Below are 21824 nucleotides of genomic sequence, written 5' to 3'. Positions count from 1 at the left end.
GACCCCAGAATGGAGAAATACATAGCAGAGGTACAAAAAAAAAACATGAGCCTGCATAGACCTGCTGCTCAGCAGAGGAACATGGTAACCTCATAGGCCACACCGGGGATTACAGGTAGTGAAAGTGAGAACGAGGGGGTGAGAGGAGAGAGAGAAACAAAAGTGCAATGAAGAGGAGGTGAAGAGACAGGAAGGAGCTTCTTAAAGGCTTTCCTGCGTTGGAGGGACTCCCTACACCACGCAGGTTCTCTATAAACAGTACAAAGAGCATTCTGACTGGAAATTTACTTACCTCGTATTCACCTACTTTAATACATAGGTCATGCTAGTTCATAGCTTATTGCTGCCACGTCCGAAAAATATGAGTTATTGTATCAACATCTTGTCATTTATTGTAATAACAAGATATTTTCACGTTTAAACAAGATATTTTCACATAACAAGAAAATGTTCTTGTTATGACAATATACTATTTATCACATTATAAAGTTTCACGTGAAACATTTCACGTTATAACGTGAATTTATCTTGTTGGAACATGAAACTCCTGTTTGAATAAAGACACGGTGTGCGGACGGATAAATTGCGAAATATGGCTCATACACACGACTCATTCTTCCTTCTGTATTGCCCCATTCATTTCAAATTCCTTCTAGTGTACCCATACACATACTCACAATATCATCCACCGTCCTCAATAACAGCAGAATCTCACCATGGCTCAGCCCAAATATGAAGTGAACCTTTAAACTATTTATTATGTTATAACGTGAAACTTTTCACGTTATATCATGATAAATAGTATATTGTCATGACAAGAAAATGTTGTATAACTTGATAAGTTTGTATGTTGTAATAATGGGAAAATATCTTATTACAATTAGTCTTGCATTGCCAGACCTTCCTCCACAGCGCTGCGAAGGAGGGTCTGACTAGTCCACACAGCATTCCGGGATGGGAGAAAAACCTCCTCTGGTTTATTGGCATTTCTTCAAACCAATCGCAATCGTCATGGGCGGTGCTAAGCCCCGGACTCAATAGCGGTGCCTCTGCAAAATAGCCTCGGGAAGGAACTTGTTTTGGTGGAACGTGCTCGTTGAAAAGTTGTTTTAGTCGTGCAACAGAAAACTCAGATTGGACAGATAGTCTAGCTAGCTGTCTGGATTTACCCTGCAGAGATCTGAGGAGCAGTTAACCATAGTCCTCATGAATCCACCGGAGTTTAGAATGCCAACACAAAGAAAGAGGGAGGTGATGGACATCCGGCCGAAAATGAGGGATGTCTGGCGGCTCTTCCGGTGGCACCGGAACAATCCCGTAAATGAATCGTCGTCGATATAGACTATATTACAATAACGTACAATTCACGTAATAATGTAATACTGATACGTTTTTCTTTTTCAGGCATGGCAGCAATATGCTTTTGTACTTCTTAGAGTTTTATAAGAGAATATATACAAATATACACCAATAATGCAATTCCAGATCCAAATTCAGTTTAGGCTACAAAGATGTTCTTTTCGACTCAACTTTAATTGCTTCCAATCGGGGGTGAGCGCGGGCAAACTAGGACAAATGAAAGTTTAAGCAGGCAGTATTGATTTGTGTGGAGGTCAGGGGTAGGTCACCCCTATCAGAGAATCAACAAACAGCCGCCAGCACCCTCCTCAGCTAAGCCAATCACCTTCTGACCTGGTCCACCGTTACCATGGCAAATGACCGTGAATCACACAGACCATATACTAGGCTTCTTACTGAGTGAAAGCAGCAAAGTGGAGCTCCACAAAGGTATTGGAGCTACAACAAATCCTTCACTAAAGGGTGTTAACTATGCTGTCCTGCTCGGAATGTTTTTTTGAGATCACTCTTTTTTGCATCACTCTCTAGGGCTCACTGATAATTCAGTATCATCATTTCACTTTCAGTCGAATCATACTGTGATGATTTGATCTTATTGTGTTGTTGTTCAACACATTTTTGCTATAGATATTAATGATCCCTACTAAACTGTTAAAAACTTTAAAAAAAAACTAAAGTGAGGTACTGAAGGTTTTGTTTTACATGTTTGGAGATTTTTGTTAGGTGTAAAGTATTACAGTGGAACACAAAATCAAAAATATTTGTGTGATTTATTTATGTGATTTTGCATACATTTGCAACTTTTTGATATGCATCGCCATCAGAATTTTTTTTTTTAATTAGTATTGTGATACTGACTGCACATACAAACCAGCCAAATCACTCCCATGTCATGCCCTTCCCATGATCCTCTTTTTATAGACATTTTGAAGGACGAAATCTCAGATTCTTCCCTTCACCCAGTCTTTCCATCTGGGCAGGCGGTGGTGGTAACCAAGCCTCTGGCAGTGTGTTCCTATCCTGCAGGAGCCCTCAGGTTCCAACCTGTCAATATCTCAGGCAGCGTCTTGGCTCTGCTGTGGCTCAGTTAACCTCCTCACCCACTGCAACACCACAAGGGACTCCTGTCCCTGTGCCAGCCCAGAGACAAGCACAATCACACCCCCCACCCCTGCGCCCCACTCCTCCTCTTCCTCCAATCCTGCTCCCAAACCGCACACACCGCGCTCCCACCCGTAAAGGGCAGCACCCTGGCAGCAACAGCAAGCAATATGGCAGCTGACGGGAGTTCACTGACGTCTTAGATGTTTTGGATGACGGTCACGTTGAAAGCTCACAGAGAGTAAAGAGGGAGAAGATATTGGAGAAAAGTCTAAAGCCTGAAGGAAAGAAAAGCTCAGTGACTCAGTGGCAAAGGTCCCGTCATCTCATCATTTGTATCAATATCAGGGACAGAAAGGACCAATATAAAAAAGGAATGAATGTATTAACACGTTGCTGAGAAATTTTAGAGTGATTTAGGGGATGCACGTAAAATACAGAAAGTCAAGGGGAGGTCTTAGTATTGGTGTGTTTGTAATCTACACATGCACATAGGCCTGAACCCAAGCATGGAAACAAGCGTGTGGCAGCATGTTACCCATCCCCGCACTTACACTCAACCCACTAACACACACACACACACACACACACACACACACTCCTCTGTGCCTGACTGCAAGGCACCGCGGCTGTCTGCTGGGAGCTCAGGTTACGGCCGACCGGCAGGACAGACTTTATGGAAGCCTCTCTCCCACACCCACTCTCCCCCTCCGCACGGCTCCGGAGGAGGTATCGAGTTGCTAGTTCAGCGCCGGCCAGGCTTGGCGCTGGCGGCAGCTTGTGATCTTGGGTGTGTGTGTGTGTGTGTGTGTGTGTGTGTGTGTGTGTGTGTGTGTGTGTGTGTGTGTTTTATCTCCCACTCTTTGACGGTATCGGCACACAACACTGCTGTCTCCTCCAGGTATGTAGGTGTGATTTACAGTGTAGACGCTTCACAATCATGCGCACACACGCACACAAAATCCGACCTCTTCCTCTGCTCCAAAGCACCAAGAATATTCTACAATGCATTACACAGTTAAAGGTGTAATAACAAGAGATGAATAGTTTTACACCCAAATTATAAAGACACTTCCCACTAGGTGGGTCTAGCCATGATAGTTTTGGTTTTATTTTAAATATAAATTAATGCATTTCCAGAAATAATGTCTGGGTCACTGGATAATTTACAGATCTTGCTGTCAACAGTTGTCACTGAAACTACTTTCTACTGTAATAACAATCTCGTTATGGCGTTGCCCTTAATGTTTGAATTTTTCAATGTTGTGAGCATCACATTTCATTCACCTCTATTGTACTGAATGGCAGCAGAAATCTCAGTTAAAGATATCTTAAAATCTGGACAAATAAAACAAAAACTATCTGCATGGCTAAATACCAAGGTGAAAAATATGTTTTCCTTTGTGTAATTTTGGTGAACTGACCCTTTAAAATAGCCAGTGATGTAGTATTTTACTTCAATAAAGTTGTGAGTGAAATAAATTAAAAAAGAATGGTCAAAATCAATGCAACAAAGAGATGTCCTGACATTAGTCCCTAGTATGGGATGAACGCCAAAAACTGAATCCTACAGTTCCCATGATGCTTTCTCAGATTGACAAAGCTCCTATAGAGCCACAGGAGACATAATAAAACTTTTAAACAGATTGTAGGAATCTCTGTGACAAGTAAATTGACAAATCGATGGTGTGTCCCTTTAAAAAAAGAATTATAAATAAATAAAAAATATCATGTTTCATGACTATTGCAATTATACATGCTAAACAGAAGAACATCACTTTGTGGCTTCCAAATCCCATGATGCTATCTGCCATCTGAGAGAACAGCTTGCAGCTCTCTGTCTCTGAAATGCTTGCTGTAGTCCATTTGCAGGAAGGAGTTGCAGTGAATGTGCACTCGCAGGTCAACATGGAAGAGACCGCCTATATACAGGGACCTTGTGATGGTTCTGCCGCTGGCTGGCTTACTAGCCCGGCATGGAACGGCACTCATGAATAATGCATGGAGACATCTGCCACCCCTGAATTATAGATCTGTGGAAGCCCAGCATATGGGAACAGCCCAGCAAGTGCTAATGGCTAACTCCCCATGACAAAATATGGGTTAGAGACACGTGAATGATTGCCGGGTCATGCAACCTTTCAGTCATGTGAGTGTGAGGTGGATTGTAAATGTGATTATTTGCATGTTTGCATGTGTGTGTCTGCATGTGTGTTTGTCTATCTGGAATGAGGAAAGGCTCCAATGGATAAACAAGTTAATATGACCATAAATAAGCATACAAATTAGCAGACAGACACAAAAGTGTGTTAGAGAAAGGCACTAAATAAACATGTTTCAGGGATGTAGCTCTATAGCTAATGTTGTACTTGAAACTTTCCCCACAGGAAGTGACCAGAGACTTTCCATAGAAGCACCAAAAAAGTCACTGTCACATTACAATACAACATTATGCATTTTCTTTCAAATTCAGCTAAACCAGTGGATGTGTAGAGTAGTTTTAAAACAGCCCCAGAAACCCTTAGCCTAACATCTTTTATGTAGGCTTCCTCCTGCTGAAGTGCAGCCTGCTGAAGTGCAGTCTGCTTGAATATTCTATACTCTCTGGTTGCAAGTCCTGCTCCTTAAAGACGCAGAGATGGGGGGGGGGGGGTTCTTCCAGCCCAGTTTTACTGGGGACCAGTTCGATCTCCGCCTTTCTCTCCAGGATTATCCTCTTATCAGCGCCACAAAACCCAGGCTAAGAAGTGCCAGTAATTAGCCTATCTTTAATTAACGAGCACCTCGCTCCAAAACCACCCACGGTCCATGTAGGCTCCCACTTGGAAGGCAGTCAGTGCGGCGTAAAGATGAGCAGACTTAATCTTGTTTTTGTCTGAGTAAGAGAGAGTGAACGTGTAGAAAAGGCCAAAGTTCATCCTCAAGTAGCTGGGGAGTCACAGCATGCAGAACATCCCTCATGCTTGCACACTCGCAAACAAGCCTTTCTACACCGCAGGTTTCAAAGGGAATCCTACCACCCACCACTGTTCCACTTTGTTGTGCATGTGTGTTTCTTATGTGTTTGTGTGTTCATTTAAGTGTATACTCAAGTGTGTGGATTTAGAAGGTAGGTTCACAACCCCACTCTACCCTGGCACTTTGTGCAGAAGCCTTTAGACTGGAGAGAGTAATGTATATAGTTGCATACATTAGAATACTTGCAATAAAGTGACATGGTAAATAATAACACAAACTTTAGCACCATTGGTTGACTAATTATTGTGCTAATGTTATCAGAGAGGACTGGGTCATCTGTAGGGGAGTGAGAGCAAGATGACGGCCTGTAGATGAAAAGAGACAAGCGAAGACAGGGAGAAGAACACCAACGGTGCCCTGGTTTGGCCTGGCCTGGCACCGGCAAGCAAGATGAGCGGCGGCGGCGGCCCCAGCATGAATACATTAGTGGTGCTTAGGCACACTAATTGCTTCTCACTTAGACAAATCTCCTGCAAATCACGGCTGTGCCGCCAGCACTGGCCGAGCCCCCCGGGAAGGAGAGACGGCAAGCAGGCGGACAGAGCGAGAGGCAGAGGAGGAGGAGGAAGAGGAGGGGGTGGCGAGTGGAGCGTGTGTACCAGAGGCGCCTCAGAGCAGGATGGCGGAGGAAGGAGAGGAGGAGGAGGGGGGTGCTCCCAAGAGAATGGACAGAGAGAGAGAGAGAGAGAGAGAGAGAGAGAGTGAGAGAGAGAAAAGCTCACACTTCAAGAGTGCCTCTTTCTCTCTGCTCATCCATAGTCCAAGCTGAGTGCCCCCCCTCTTACACCCCTACCCTCAGAAGCCCCACCGTCGTTCTGCTCCTCCAATGCTCCATCCCTCCCTCCCCCCTTTTCCCCCTTTTTTTCCCTCCAGATCTCAGATCTCTGCTCTGCCCCCTCCTTTCTCTCTCGCTCTCCCTCCCTCTCCATCGTTCTATATAAAAGTGGAGGAAAGATGAAACTCTACAAAGAGGGAAAAAATCAATAACACAGATGGATAGCTGGATAACAGGGTCCGGCATGCTTCGGCGGTGAGGCAATCCAGAGGGTGCCCACACAACTTCCACACAGGCTGAGAGACGGGCAAAAACAAGACGCTGGGAAGAGGGTAGTAATCAGCCTCAGGAAGCTAACATCACCCGCAACACACAAGTACACACTTGTGTGCACACAAGCACATACTACAATGTATGGCTGCATGCATACACCAACATATGTACATGAGGGCACACACACAAAATATAAACAAAAACAAATACGCTTGTTAGGTATGACACCCATATCCACAGAAGCACACATCCTATCCTCAGCCCCACGCAGCTAATTGGGGAAATACTACAAAACAATAATAGTTATCAGGTAACCTGAGAAAATGGATGTCTGTAACAATAACATACATATCATACAAAAGATCAATATTATAGCAGGGTCTGCATTATTCTACTCTGGTTATTTGAGATATTAGATGGCTAAAGGCAAAATGTATCTTGTTAGCTGTGATTTAAGGTACCACAGGGACTGATCAAGAACAATACATCATACTGCAAAAACATTGCTTGCATTTTAGTATTAATTATCAAGATAGGAAAGCAAGTAGCTAGCTCTACTCTTAGTAGCTAGCTCTTAAACTTTTTAGCTCTGTTAGTGAGAGCGCACATCTCTGCAGACGGGTGGACAGGGCAGAGACACGGTGGGCTGTTGTTATACCTTAAACCAATCAAAGTACTAGAAATCAACTGATATGTTGTTTTATGGGCCGATTCCGATACAGATTATTAGTAATCAAGAAGACCAATAACTGACATTTGCATATTTACATTTGCAGTAAAAATTAAAATCTAAATAAAACAAACTCCAACACAAGTCTTAGTTTAAATGTCTTTAAGCATATGTTTAATTAAATGCTGCTAAAGATAACTGTTCAACATTATCTTAAAAAAAGAGCCATTGCTCTTCCACCTTCTTTGCATAAATTGTAGTCTGCCTTCCCTGGTGTTGGTATGTGTAATACTCTAATAGGTCTTTTCTTTAGTGCACCCATCGAGAGAGAGAGAGAGAGAGAGAAAGAGAGAGAGAGAGAGAGAGAGGAAGTTTTGTCTGGTTTATCAGTGGTGTATGAACTACGCTGCAGACTTAATTCTACTAACAGTGACAAACTGTGACAACTGACTCATAAACGGGTCCAACTTGGTTGGAATGCGCATCGTCAGGTCATCTGCATTATATACGTCTGGTGTATGAAATGTCTGTATCATCACTGCGCTGCATTTTTATAAACTATGATTAACTCATCACACCTCTCGCCCGCGTCCAGGCGCCGTCTCACTCCCTTCCTCTCCTTGCAGTTCTGCTCTACTCATACAACTGAAGTTACATCCAGTAACTACTATTACTAAGAACCTTACCAGCGGAAACACTGGGTGTTTTTGCAACTTCATCGCATTGGATTGGGATGTTTATTACAACTTCAGTAATATCCGCTGACTGCTGCCTTCCATTCGACACACAGCTCCATTCGTTCACAGGAGTAGCTCCAGTCTGCATTCGTCTTTGCCTGTCAGAGCCAGAACCAGTCAGATAGTGTAGTGGGCGAGGCCACAAGAGTGGTACCTAGAGCCGATTTTATCAGCCGATATTGGTTTATAACAGACATATCGGTATCTAGCTGTATCAAAGTACATTGTTTGATATGCCGATTTGAAAACGTTTTTTTTTACAGAGGATATAATGCAGAAAACAATGCTTAGGGTGATCCAGCAGAGCGTGGTCAGCAATTGACTACTCTATATCCACGACATTCCACTTCCGGGATTGCTCCGAAATCCCATTTTGGTCGGGCTCTACTATAGATAGCGACAGGCAGCTGCATCAGAGCCAAAGCTTTTCTGCTTTTTATCAGCTTCCGGATTCCAAACATTTATATAAAAATCTATCTTACTGTACCTTAGATCAGCCATCTAGATTCTGAGGTACTTTGGTTGAGGTTTCAGGTCATGTGTGATGTAGATCTGCTTGGTATTTCCTCTCACTGGAACCAGTGCAGATTGGGTGTGATGCTTATAGCAACTGTGGGAGAGGTGAAAGGGCGAAGACTTCATTATAATGAATGTCAATGATGTCCCCCCATCCACCATACTCACATCACACATAAACATGCAAACACACACACACACACACACACACACACAGATTCCACCCCACTCTCCTCCTACAGTCCAATCTTTGTGGAAATTACTATAATTCTCTCTTGGGCATAGTGGTGATTTTCTGACTCTGCAAATATACTGTGAGGTGGCCACATTAAAATGCACCTCTGAAAGGCGAGGAAGCCTGTTACAATCTGTTTGAGACATATATATTTGTTTGGTTATTAACACATTTTATTGCATTAAAATAATTTCTTCACTTTCATAATTTCATTCATAAATTGAATTTAAATAATGATACTACTACAGTGATTGATTGGGAAAAGTGAAATGCTCTAAGCTTGAATTGAATCCCATGGGTGGGAGAGCTGAAACTAACTGGCAGTCAGAGTTCAGTGCAGTTAAAACACTAACATGCCACTACAATTAATGATGGACAGTGCTTATGATGAAATGTATTAATTATTAATAGAAACATTTGAAATATTTAAGATGTATTTTTCATATCTGAAACCTCCAATTATGCAGTGTATAAGGTCTTTGTTGAGATGATAAATCACTAGCACCACCTACTGTATACTATAATCATGGCATGAGTGTTTCCTGGTTCTTATCTACACTGAAGAGTAACCTATGAGAGTAACACACCGGAAAACAAAAATATTTGGTTAGAGCACCATCTTCTGGAGAGAAACATACATCTCATCTCACAGCTGTCACTGAAAGAATATGCAATAGTTCTTTTAAATGATCTGCCTGTGGGAGTTTTTAATTGTACAACTTTTTATAATTGTTAATGATATATAGGCCATTATTATTATGGATAAAAGCTCAAACATATACAGTACATTTGAAATACAGAAATGTATAAAGTTATAGAATAGCATAATATAGCCTAAATAATATAAATGCTGAAATCCTTGAGGAAAATTTTATTTGGATGACCCATATGGAAAATAAAACTGACACACAAATGGTGATAAATAGAATATCCATTAACCTGGCTCAGGCTGGATAATGTTCTTGTTACTTAAATAAAAAGAGAAAAATGTTTGTTATCTTTTCTCTCCAAGTCCAAAATATTGGACTGATGTTGAATATTTTACGAGGAAGAGGACTTGCTAAACAATAAGGTAGAGAGAGACATGCTCCTTTGTTTTACTAACAGTTAGATGGACAAATATTTTTGTTTTGTAATTGCCAATTGCCTACTGATATGTCGCCAAAGGAAAAAGTATAAGATCTGTGAAAACATATATTTGTTTAACATATAAATATGTAGGCTATGTGTTGACAGAAAAGGTATGTGGCATGATATTGTTTCACAATAATTTAAAGAAAGTCCTGAAAAAGGATGCCAAGCAAGACATCAAACAGAGGCAGCAGCACCGAAATCGAAAAGTGGCTAATGGCATATGCTACTTTGGTATAGAGGCATACACTAACACATGCCGCTGTAGTGAGCGGCATGTGCCGCCAGGGGATCAGTTTACCACTTCTTTGTTTCTGGCTAACATAAATGGGTGACAGAATCATTGTATAGGGTATTTCCCACTGTTCCTTAAGGTCTCCTAATAGAGTATGTAACATTGATTGGGCTGAAAATGGCCCGGTTGCTATTTTATGGGCCCTTATGCATCCCTGTGTTTAGCCCTATTTGGAACAAGAGCTTTTCTTCCAAATATGGTATGCTCATGAATATTTAGATGAGCTGCGCGCTGATTGGTTGAGCGAACCACATACACATCCATTGGAGACGAGACAGCAGGTCTTATATTTCAGACACTGCAACGTTATACATTGTTTGTCTGCTATTTCGTTATTAAATTCACTTCTGAAATTTTTTTATGCAAGAAATCAACTATATAAAGCTCAAATATGGGCCGTTTTACGAAAATTGATGGCTAATTGCAAATTTGGTAAGACGTGTCGGACTTCAGGAGCTCCACACAGTCTGACGAGAAAGCAGCAGCCTGCTGGGCTCCATACCCAGGGCAAAGTCACCATTTCTGGGTAACTTGACTACCGGGGCTCGGGGCTCCACAGAGATCCGCGGAGCTGACCGGCTGCCAGCTGCCGGCATAACTATCGTATATTTACAGATTGAATTTCGTCACGGCATGTATATTACAGCTACCCTAAGGTCTTACAAAGATAACACTTTTGTCCGATTTCAATGTAAGGCATTTTTGTGAATTTGAGGGGTCTCGTTAAGAGGAGCTGCTAGCTAGGCAATGTGTCCCATTCATTCCTATGGGAAAAGATCGCCGCGACACTTTCGGCATAACTATAGTATATTTACACTTTGAATTTCGTCACGGTATGTATATCACAGCTACCCTAAGGTCTTACAAAGCTTAGTTAACACTTTTGTCCGATTTCAATTTAATGCACTTTTGTCAATTTCACTCATTGATAGAGCTCCCCAGCTCACTCGCGGACAAGAGGCGTTTATTTCCGGTGACTTTGCGCAGGTATGGAGCACCGCGGGCTGCCGGCCGTGACGGATCTCCATCTAGCTCACAGCGGGCCGGGGTCTGTGAAGGAGGACAGGCCAGGTGGCAAGGCAGCAACCCAGGCAGCACCGGCCGCTGAATGAAAAAGAAAATTTGCAATTAGCCATCAATTTCGTAAAATGGCCCATATTTGACCTCTACATAGTTGATTTCTCGCATAAAAAAGTATCAGAAGGGAATTTAGTGATAAAATAGCAGATGAACAATGTATACAATTTCTGAGATCTGCGTGACCTATTCAGAAGACTACCTGACCTCAGATCAGTGGTGTAGCCTGTGTAAATGTTGGGGCGTGACAAAGATAGAGACTAGAGCCAAATAAGGAGGAGCCACCAAGTTGATGTCAACCATTGTTTTGTCATCCGCTATCTCTCTCCCACCTTTCCTGTCTATCCTACACACTATTAGCTTTGTTGAGATTTGCCCATTTTCAGAGGCAGTTTCAAATTTTGAGATTTGCAGAGGAAAGGAATGTCAATGGGATTTTGAGGTTGTATGTATGTCCTATTTACCCACCAAACTGTCGTTATTCAACTATGACAAGGTAAAGTCGGTTTTGCATTCTATCACCCCTTTAAAGCTATAATGGCGAAGATTTTCAATTAACTGAATGTATGTTAGATCACTTTCTATCACCGAAGGAGGTAACACAATAAAGCCTATGGCCCACTGATGAAAGTATTGAATTATTTATTTGCCGTATTATGAATAGGGTGTCTGGCGTAACATCACCCGGAAAAAAATCCTGTATTCCAGTTTTCTCCATTGTATACACACAAAAATGGAACTATGCGCATAATTCTGAAGACTTGAAGCTATGTATCAACAACAAGACTCAAGACCACAGAAACAGAATGAGAGCTAATGGTATTAGCTATATTTCTATGGTCCAGACTGACTCTCAGCACAATTCAATTGTTTTTACTCAAATACAAATTCGAAATCAACAAGAACAATGGTTGCCACTTTAACTCTGTAAAAATAGTGATTTTGCCTAGGTTAGTCATTTTGAAGGAGTTAAATAAACATTGTAACTCGATACTTAACTTTAACGTTACATTAAAAAACAAATCTCACTGTGGCCGGGTTGTTCAGTGGTAGAGCAGGCGCACATACACTTCAAGGTTTATGCCTCGACGCAGAGGTCCAGGGTTCTAATCCGACCTGTGACGATTTCCTGCATGTCAAAAATTAAAGGCGGAAAAGCCCAAAAAATAATCTTCAAAAACAAATCTCACAGCCCAGTTAGTAGGCTACTTACATGTAGGCTACTGTTGAACACCATAACGTTAACCAGCCATGTGGCTGCGTGTTATCCATACATATACGTTATCCATGGATGTACTGCATTATAATAACGGACTGTCCAATCCTCAACAACACAGCTGAGAAACTAACAGCAAGTTAGCTAAGGTTAGCTAGCTAATAGAGATGTTGGTTGTTGGTGATAATAACGTTTTTAGGTTACATTCTTCATGTTGGACAGTTATTTGTGTAACAAACGTTAATATTTTTCCGGTAAATGGCCTTTATTAACGCGGTTACTTACAGTTTGTTGATAAACGGCATTTAATTCATTCATATGTGATGGGAAATCATAATGTGCGCACCTGTCGTGATTGTCGATCCTATCTGGTGGAACATAGACAGTATATAAGAATGGACCAATAGATCCTGTCGGTACACGATCCGTTCTGCCTGCACGATCCGTTCTGCGCATGCGCAAGATAATACTGTTTTAACGAGGATACGACCTGCACGATCTGTTCCACGCTACCCTATGGCTAGCCTCCACCGGGAAGCTAACGTTAGTTTAGCTAACAGCTAATTCGGCTAACTGCTAGCTGACAGCTAGATTCAGTCTAAAATAACGTTAACTCAAACGTAATGGGAAAAGCAGGCTACAGCTAAATTAAGACTTCACAGTAATAACAATAAAGACAAGTATTGAGTAATTGTATTTTAAATGAGCACAAGTAAAGTTGAACTGACGTAACAGCTGTTATATATGTTAGGTGTTTGTTATATATGTCAACGTTTATTTTCAAGTTTTATTTTGAGGGTCTTTTAAAGTTATTACATGCTGTCTCAGCTAGCAGTTAGCCGAATTAGCTGTTAGTTAAACTAACGTTAGCTTGCCTGTGGAGGCTAACGGCAGACCGCTACAATCAGCTAGCGGTTAGCCGAATGAGCTGTTAGCTAAACTAACATTAGCTTGCCTGTGGAGGCTAACGGCAGACCGCTACAATCAGCTAGCAGTTAGCCGAATTAGCTGTTAGCTAAACTAACGTTAGCTTGGCTGTCGACCGGAAGCGTGGAACAGATCGTGCAGTGTCGTAAATCCTCGTACAACCGCGCATGCGCGAACATTTTGCGCATGTGCAGAACGGATCGTGCAGGCAGAACGGATCGTGTACCGACAGATCCCGTTGCTCTGGACGGAGACCAGTGAAGGCCATTAGAAGCACTTTTCCGGTGAGCGCTGAGTTACTGCGCAGCCTCCAACTGAGAGAGACGACGTAGATGTGACGTGCGCAACCTGTCTGAAAGTTGTAAGTCTTCTGGTAGCTGTGCCAAGAGAAATCTCAATCATTCCCAATCTTGCAGAGACAGAGAGCGTAGGTATATGTAAGGAGATAACATAGGCACAGGCTAATTATTGCTAACTAAAATGCTAGTTAACATTAGTAATTAAACTTAAACAGCTAATGTAAGTCGAAACTGCCTGCGAGCTTCTCCTGTACTATACGGTAATTCCTCTACTATGCGACAGTAAGTCGCGTGGTTATGACACAATCGTTAGCCTATTTTTACAAAAACGTCTGCTATGGAGCCATAACGTGAGGTACAAGGTAATGGAGCCTTTTATACATTGTCGTGTTTCTTTAGAAATAAACAATGGACAAATAAGGTCTTTCAACGCTTCAGATGTAAAGTTATTCGCTGTCAAAGTGACGTCAAAATGAATGGCAGTCAATGGGATGCTAACGTCGGGTGATCATTTTGTAGCATCAAAATGGCGCCATAGGAGGTTCGAGCTCTGAAGCGAAGCTTACCCCCTTGGGTGGGATTGGATTTAACTGCATACAATAACTACACATCCGGTTAGTTTTCAATGTAAAATATGTAGCCTATTTGTTGTTGTGTTTTTGAATAAAGCAAAGCAAATGACAGGCTTTTGATGTGAAAGCAAAGTCTACATTTCCCAGCCTCATTTTAAATACTGTTTTTTTTTTTAGGAAGGCTCTGTTTTCAAAGTATTGAAATACTGTATTTAAAAGTAGTAGGCTGATGTGGTATTAGGAAAAGTACCGAAGAGGATTAGGGCCACATGTGAAATAATGTATTAAATTCTGACTTTAAACTCAGAACTCAAATAAATGTTTTCACATGTGGCCCTAATCCTCTTCCATACTGTGGTGATAGGTCTGGCAATGCAAGACTAATGTTGGCCTAAGAATACTCAGTCTGAAGAATGGTCCCTTCTAGTTTTCATATTTTCCAACTTCAAGAATTGAGTGGCCCAAATGGCACTATAGCTTTAATTAACCTGTACAAATAAATTGCTCTTGTATTGGTTTTTCTGCATTTTATTGTTGGGTATGCCTTAAGAAATCATTAAATTAAAGCCATTTTTAGAAAAGTAAATGAAAACCTTTGTTTGCATGCAACTCTTACAAATGTAGCCTACTCTGTTTTTAATGTCTAAGTCTGTACCAAAGTATTTCCCCATTCCTAAAACTGATTTTCTTAGAATGTACACTACCGGTCAAAAGTTTGGGGTCACTTATAAATTTCCATTCCACTCCATTCCAGACAGAATACCAGCTGAGATCAGTTGCATTGTTTTTTTAATCAGGGCAGCAGTTTTCAGATTACATTATGTGCTTATGTAATTGCAAAAGGGTTCTCGACTGTTGTAGACAGAAGTAGCTGAAGAAACGCTTGAAATCCATGCTTTTTGGTCTAAACGTCATACCCAAATTAAAAGTGGCAACTTTTCAGACCCCCTTAGAGACTTTTTTTCAAAAAAGCGACTAGCGATAAATCTGGCGATTTTCTGTAGAAAAGACGCCAGTATTGTCCGGCGAGCACGCAAAGGTATTTTTCTCTTGTGTGACTGAGGAGCAGCCACTCCCCTCTCTACTTTCTCCTATATACAGCAGCACTGATCAGAAGGGGAGACAGTGAGTCAGCGAGCTTGTTATGCCCGCAATCTTTTGTGGAGCATTATAACTTTGAAAAACCACAGGTTCCAGTTAATCTTATAATGGATATGTGTGTTGAGTTATTTAAACAAACGATCGGGGAAATAAACGCTTCTTGTACGCGAGTCTCCTGATAGAGCTCCAGCCAGCTCACAGCGGCGTCTGTGAAGGTGGACAGGCCGGGCAGCAAGCCATCGACCCCGGCAGGCACCCGCCGGCTGTCACGTCAAACTGTGGAGCATCTGAACTCCGACACAGTCGGACCAAATTTTGCAATTAGCCATCACTTTTCGTAAAACGGCCCATATTTGAGCTCTACATAGTTGATTTTTTGCATAAAAAAGTCTCAGAAATGAATTTAGTAGTGAAATAGCAGACGAACAATGAATAAAGTGTCTAAGATCTGCGCAACCAACATTCAGAACACCAGCTGGTCTGAGACCAGTGGTTTGTATGTACATTTTGGGGCGTGACAAAGGTACAGACTGGAGCCAAATAAGGTACAGCCACCTGAGTTGACATCAACTACTGGCTTTGTTGAGATTTGCCCATTTTCAGCGGCAGTTTCAAATTGTGAGATTTGCATAGGAAAGAGGTGTCAGTCGGACATTTAGGTTCTATGTATGCCTATTTTACCCACCGAACTGTCGTAATTCAACCATGACAAGGTAAACTTGGTTTTGCATTCTATCACCCCTTTAAAGGTCTCCCACAGTGTGTTGTTACTGATGTCTGGCGTGTCATTAACGTCAAAGAAAAACTGAATTTGTGAAGAAAGAAAATCTGAGAATTTGGGTTTGCGTAGCAAATGGGAGTTGAATCTCCAGAATTTAGAAGGCTAGCTGCCGTGAGGAAAATGGATTTCTATGGAAGTAGGGACATGGTCAGATATCACTATGCTGTGGTAATCGCAGGAAATGATGTGCAGAAGCCTTTTGTCAAGTAATGAATCATCGCAGTCAATTTGCAAATAGGTGCGATGGAAGTGCGAGAAGAACAAAAACAATTTTCCGGTAGGGAATTTGGTCCTCCAAGGATCTACTAGGCCCAGTTATGCCGCATCGAAGTTAATGAATTAGCCGATTTTGACAGAGCAAGTCGTGTGGTGGAAGATTTGTCAAGTTCAGTGTCCTGAACCTGATTGAAATCACCACCAAGAATGATATGATGATCATTGGGATTAGGAATAGCAGCGAAAAAAGTATTTATAAATTTCTCGTCATCCCAAGTTGGGGCATATATCGAGGCCAGGACCACCGGAGTACTTTGTAACTTGCCTGATACTATTACATATCACCTGTTGGGATCAGAAATAACAGTGGAGGGTTTGAAAGCAATGTCCCTGTGTATAATAAACTACTGGCTATTTTTTACATTTTATTCAGCTTTTGTTCCTGCAATTCAGCCTCTTCTATACTGCCACCCACACATAAACACACACAGTTGTACAACACTGCAGTACAATAAATGAAAAATGTACAATATAATGTGATCTTCTTTTGAGACACGTTTTTCCCCATGTAACCTATTTTATTTTGTCACACTGTGAAGTAGCTATTGTAAGAATAATATATTGTGTAAAAGTAGAATGTCCTGTAGCCTGGGATGGCCTTGCTTTCTCCTCTTGTCTGGCATGTGTAAGATAAGATGTGTTCAGATTTACTGGAGCAAAAGTGCTCCTGATAAACATTTGATAAACATTTGGAACAGAATGCACCTAATGAAATATCTTTAAGTAAAGATCTTAAAGATTAATCTTTGAGTCAGGAAAGGGGGGGAGCGAGAGCAATTCCAGGGCTAGCACGCATTTCACTATCTTCTCGGGAGACAGAACGTCCGAGCTATGTCCAACTGATGAGTGGCGACAGTAACTTTGACGAAATGATGAACCTGAAGAAGGATAAAAGAGGAGACCAGAGAGAGTTCTGGGTCAGAGCTGAAAAGACTGTTTGGCAGCAGGAGGAGACAGTCTTGAAGGGTTCTGAACCATATATATATATATTACTTGCAAAATCATTTACTAAAGATTTGTTATAACTTAACGGAGTGAGTCCTGAGTATTGATTTCCTGGTCTACCAGTCAACGAACACTAAAACTTAAAGGCGCAGGGTGAAGTGACCAAATTGGAGTCAGAAAGACTCTGGTCTTTCCTTCACTATGTGAGGCGCACACAGAGGCAGTGTTGCTGGTTGGTTGATGTGGGAGCAAGAGGCTCACAGACAAACAGAGTGTGACGTATCCATCAGCCAAGTCGGGACAGAGGGTCACGCTTATAGCAAAGCATGAGACAAGGTCAGCCATGATGAGACTGACAAGCAACACTGGTGGAGATTACAAATGATAAGCTTTTGTACATCCAGTGGCCTCTCACTTGGTCTCGTTATCCCTTCATTCCCCTTCACAGGCTGCCCTCTCATATCTCACTTACACAATATCAAGTGTTTACCATTTTATTTGCTATCACTGAAAGCCATTTTGTTAAACATTTCTGCATCCTTATAGCGTAGCTAGTGCAAGGACTTTTATTTCTTTTATTCACACCGACACACACCAACACACACTGACACACACACACACACACACACACACACACACACACACACACACACACACACACACACACACACACACACACACACACATACATACATACATACATACATACACACACACGCGAAGAGCAGCTTCCTTGATTTAGAGAGCTTGTACTGTACTGTTACAAGAACAGACAGTTAGCAAACCTGCCACACTTGACTCCCACACAGTCACTGAGCTGTGTCTGTCAGCAGTGAGTGGGAGAACATGGCACCACCGTGTGTTTGCTAACAGTTAGGAAACCAAGCAAAACACACACACACACACACACACACACACACACTGCACAAACACAACATTATCACTGTTTACACATACTGCCTGTTGAAGCTCATATATGCACAGAGCAACTGTGCAAACTGCAATAAAACTTACATCAGCATGTGTGTGTCCACAACAGCTGGTAATTGTAGGAGTAACCAGACTGCGTGGGCCAGATGTGTAGAAATAGTGCAATCTGTCAGATTCTACATATTGTACAGGAAATATTGTATGCAATATTAAATACTACTATAATAAAGCAGAGTAATACTCTTAAGGATTATTTAATGCGCATTCTGCTCTAAAAAACCATGATGAGTTTTGAGGATCACGTTTGCCAGAGTTAATTAGTTTTCAGCTAATAAGCTGATCATATTTACAGGCAGCAGTAGAGCAATTGTCAAATGAAATAAAAAATGCTCCTTTGAAAAAAATTCAAATGTGTTCATTCAAATTTCGTTTTCTTGTTCTTTTGAAAATAGAAAAATCAGAGTCAAACTTTATATTGTCATTCATTTCATGCACATGTCAGCCACGGCAAAACCTGTTTGCATGTTTGCATAAAAATAGATCAACCTTTCCATAGAGCAATTTATGTATATTTCCACTAGAGGACTCTCTGCACCACTTTCTAACCCTATGGCATCATGGAGCACATTGAAAGCAGACGTGTTGGAGGCATTACAGCTATCCCTAAAGAGGGCGGCCTTGTCAAGTGCCTTTAAAGAACCTTTGAAAAACACAATCCTCTGCTCTCATTTCATGAATTAACAGCTTACACACCTACTGCAAAACCCCACACAGTAAAGGAAAGTAAACGTTGCCTTGCAAACATATAAAAAACACCTAAATTGAATCATTTTGTAAACTGGGGGAATGATCAAAACACTAAAAATAACACAAAAAAACCAGAGGAGAACATTAACAAGAAGTCAATCATATAAAGTGAATGAACACAAGCTGTAAAATAGTTTAATGGTTAACTGCACTGTGGCAGCACTGCGTTCAGCTCAGGCAGTCGTAGCTTGTGTGATGTGCTCGCTGCTCTTTGTTCTAACCAGAGCATATGCCACAAGCCCTCACTGCTTTTCCTCAACAGCTGCTAAACCCATTAAATCTGCAGCCAGCCACCGGAGTTGAGGGCTTACAGCGAGGGAGGAGGGCTTGACTAAACCATGCACTGTTCCTCCATAACCCCAGGGGCTGCACCAGAGAAATGTTCAACATGAACATAGATAATCAGGGTGAGCGGTGTGCATCCCACTTGATGCATCTGCTCTGTTTGTAATAGTAAAGGCATGTCTATTCAACAAATTAAATTTAAATCAGATTATTATAATATAATTTCTGTAATATGTTTGGATCACATGAGATGATTTTTCTGGACGGTATACTGATACAGTCTAGACTAAAGAAAATGCAGTCAGTCTTTTCTACAAGGAGAATTTATGAGCAGTGTGGTGGTTATCCAGCATCCATTCTGCATCATTTAGTGAACTAACACTCTACCTGTTTGCTCTGCAGTCCTGCGCCTCAGGCTCTGAAGCTCAATGGCTCCCAGTGTTTCTATTTTCTGTGCTGCAGGATATCTCAACACTATTCATTTCCAGGCTTCATATCCCCTCATTAAACTGAGCTGTCCCTCTGCAGAGTATTAAATCTTTATGAAGACTTTCCTTCCTTAGAAAAAAACAGTATATGACTCTTTTATTTTCGTCTCCGTTTGGCTCATTTCTAAGCTCAGTGATTTGCCAGGATTTGCTTCACACCTCTATCTCGAGGGGGCTTCAGTTTGTCCATAACCTCAGCTGGTGAGAAGCACCACAGCCAAGGGATCAACCACAGCCTCTGATTAGCAGCCCACTACTGCACCCGAAGGAGGATGCTATACTCGAATTACAAACACTGCCTACAAATCTCTAGATCACAATGCCCAAAATATGCCATATTAATTTGTATTATTATTTTAGAGATATCAACCGTTTCCTGTCATTATATTTTATAATAAATATTTACATGCAGTCTTATAATACAGCAAGATTGGCAGAGACAGTATAGGTGTTGCAGTCTGACCCTCCTAGTTTTATCTGGTCAAATATTAAGCTCTGGATCTCTGAGTGTAACACCACATAAACCTACAGTACTTTAGTATTCTGTGGTATTAAAGCTTCCCTTCTAAAATGATAATATTACAATTTTAAACATTGGGACAAAATGTATTATTTGAATTATAGATTATGTTTTCCTTTATAGTTGAGCTTAAAATGCAGCTTTGTAGCCTTTGTTGAACCAATCCTTATAACTGTAATGTGGCTAATTTGCAGTCATCATATTGATAAACTCAAACAGAATAGAAAAAATAGCAGCACAGATATGTTGATTTGCTTTAAGCGATTTTAGCCCACAGCCTTATTATCTTGTCAAATGCAGCAGAGAACATGTGGTGCGGGTGAAGCAATAGGTAGAGAGAAACCAGGCCTCCGAGTGTAATATGTGATGGCAGTGGTGTTAGAGGGGGTCTATTACTGCTGAATCTTTCCATCCGAGATAAATTGTACTCTGGAGCAGACAAATATTGTTCTCGTCACCTCTTCTTTTGATAACCAAGGTGAGGGAGGAGGTCTGGAGCAGCATGCATTTAAACATCTTATTTTGCTAGGTGGTGCGCTTGTCCTCGGGGGCCTTGAAAGCTGCCTCTACCCACACGCCGGTGAGTTTATCGGCCTGCAGCTCACAGTCTTCCATAGACTCGCACTGGAGATTAATTACACAGCAGAGGTGAGGGAAAAAACAAAGCCCAATCCATCTGCGTCAGGGCAAGTGGACAGCCCCATGGCGCAGCATGTGAATGCCTGACAATGCCATCTATCATAGGGACGGCCATTACACAAACACAAGGTCAGGGTGCTACCTGTCTCTTCTGGCCCTCAAGCCACAACATGGCAACCCCAGTTGCACCTTTTAGCCAGTTGTTGACCCTCTGACCACCTTTTCCTTTGCTCTCCTAGCCCTCAGAACAACAGAAGGTGAGGCCAACCCATTGCCACACTGCAGAGAAAGTCAATACAGGTTTTTCCAAGGTAGCCGGCGACTGACAGCATGTTATCATTCCCGGCCCACAGCCTGATGATGGCTGAGGAAATTGCTGAGGAGTAGGAGCCATTTACTGGCTGTGATTTATTTAGCTTTGGTGCTGTTGCTACCCTGAGACAGGCAGGCTTTATAAAGCCACCACAGCAAGTATGACAGGCCAGGGTCGAACCTGGGTTATCTGCATGATGGAAGACTGTGTGGAGCTGCTGAGCTGTATAGCATATTAGGCCAGTGAGTTAATGATGGAATTTGATCCCCAAGTCACATCTGTTGTGCTCATCACTGAAATTAAGTTACACACAGCCAACACACAGTCATTGGAAAGATGATCAGTACAGTGAACAGAAATTGGTTGATTTGCAGAAAGCTAATTACATTAAATGTGAAGTAACTGACTCAATGATAGATTCACTAGGACCTTACTTAAATAGTGTTTCCTGTAAATAATAACTGTGGAGAACCTGACTAATTTCAAGAAAAAACAAAACAGTCTCAACACAGTTTAGGGTTTTTAATCAGTTGATGGA

Source organism: Sander lucioperca, chromosome 12, assembly GCF_008315115.2.
Source record: "Sander lucioperca isolate FBNREF2018 chromosome 12, SLUC_FBN_1.2, whole genome shotgun sequence".
Taxonomy (NCBI): Eukaryota; Metazoa; Chordata; class Actinopteri; order Perciformes; family Percidae; genus Sander; species Sander lucioperca.
The sequence above is the reverse complement of the archived record's forward strand: the minus strand, read 5'-3'. Positions refer to the sequence as shown.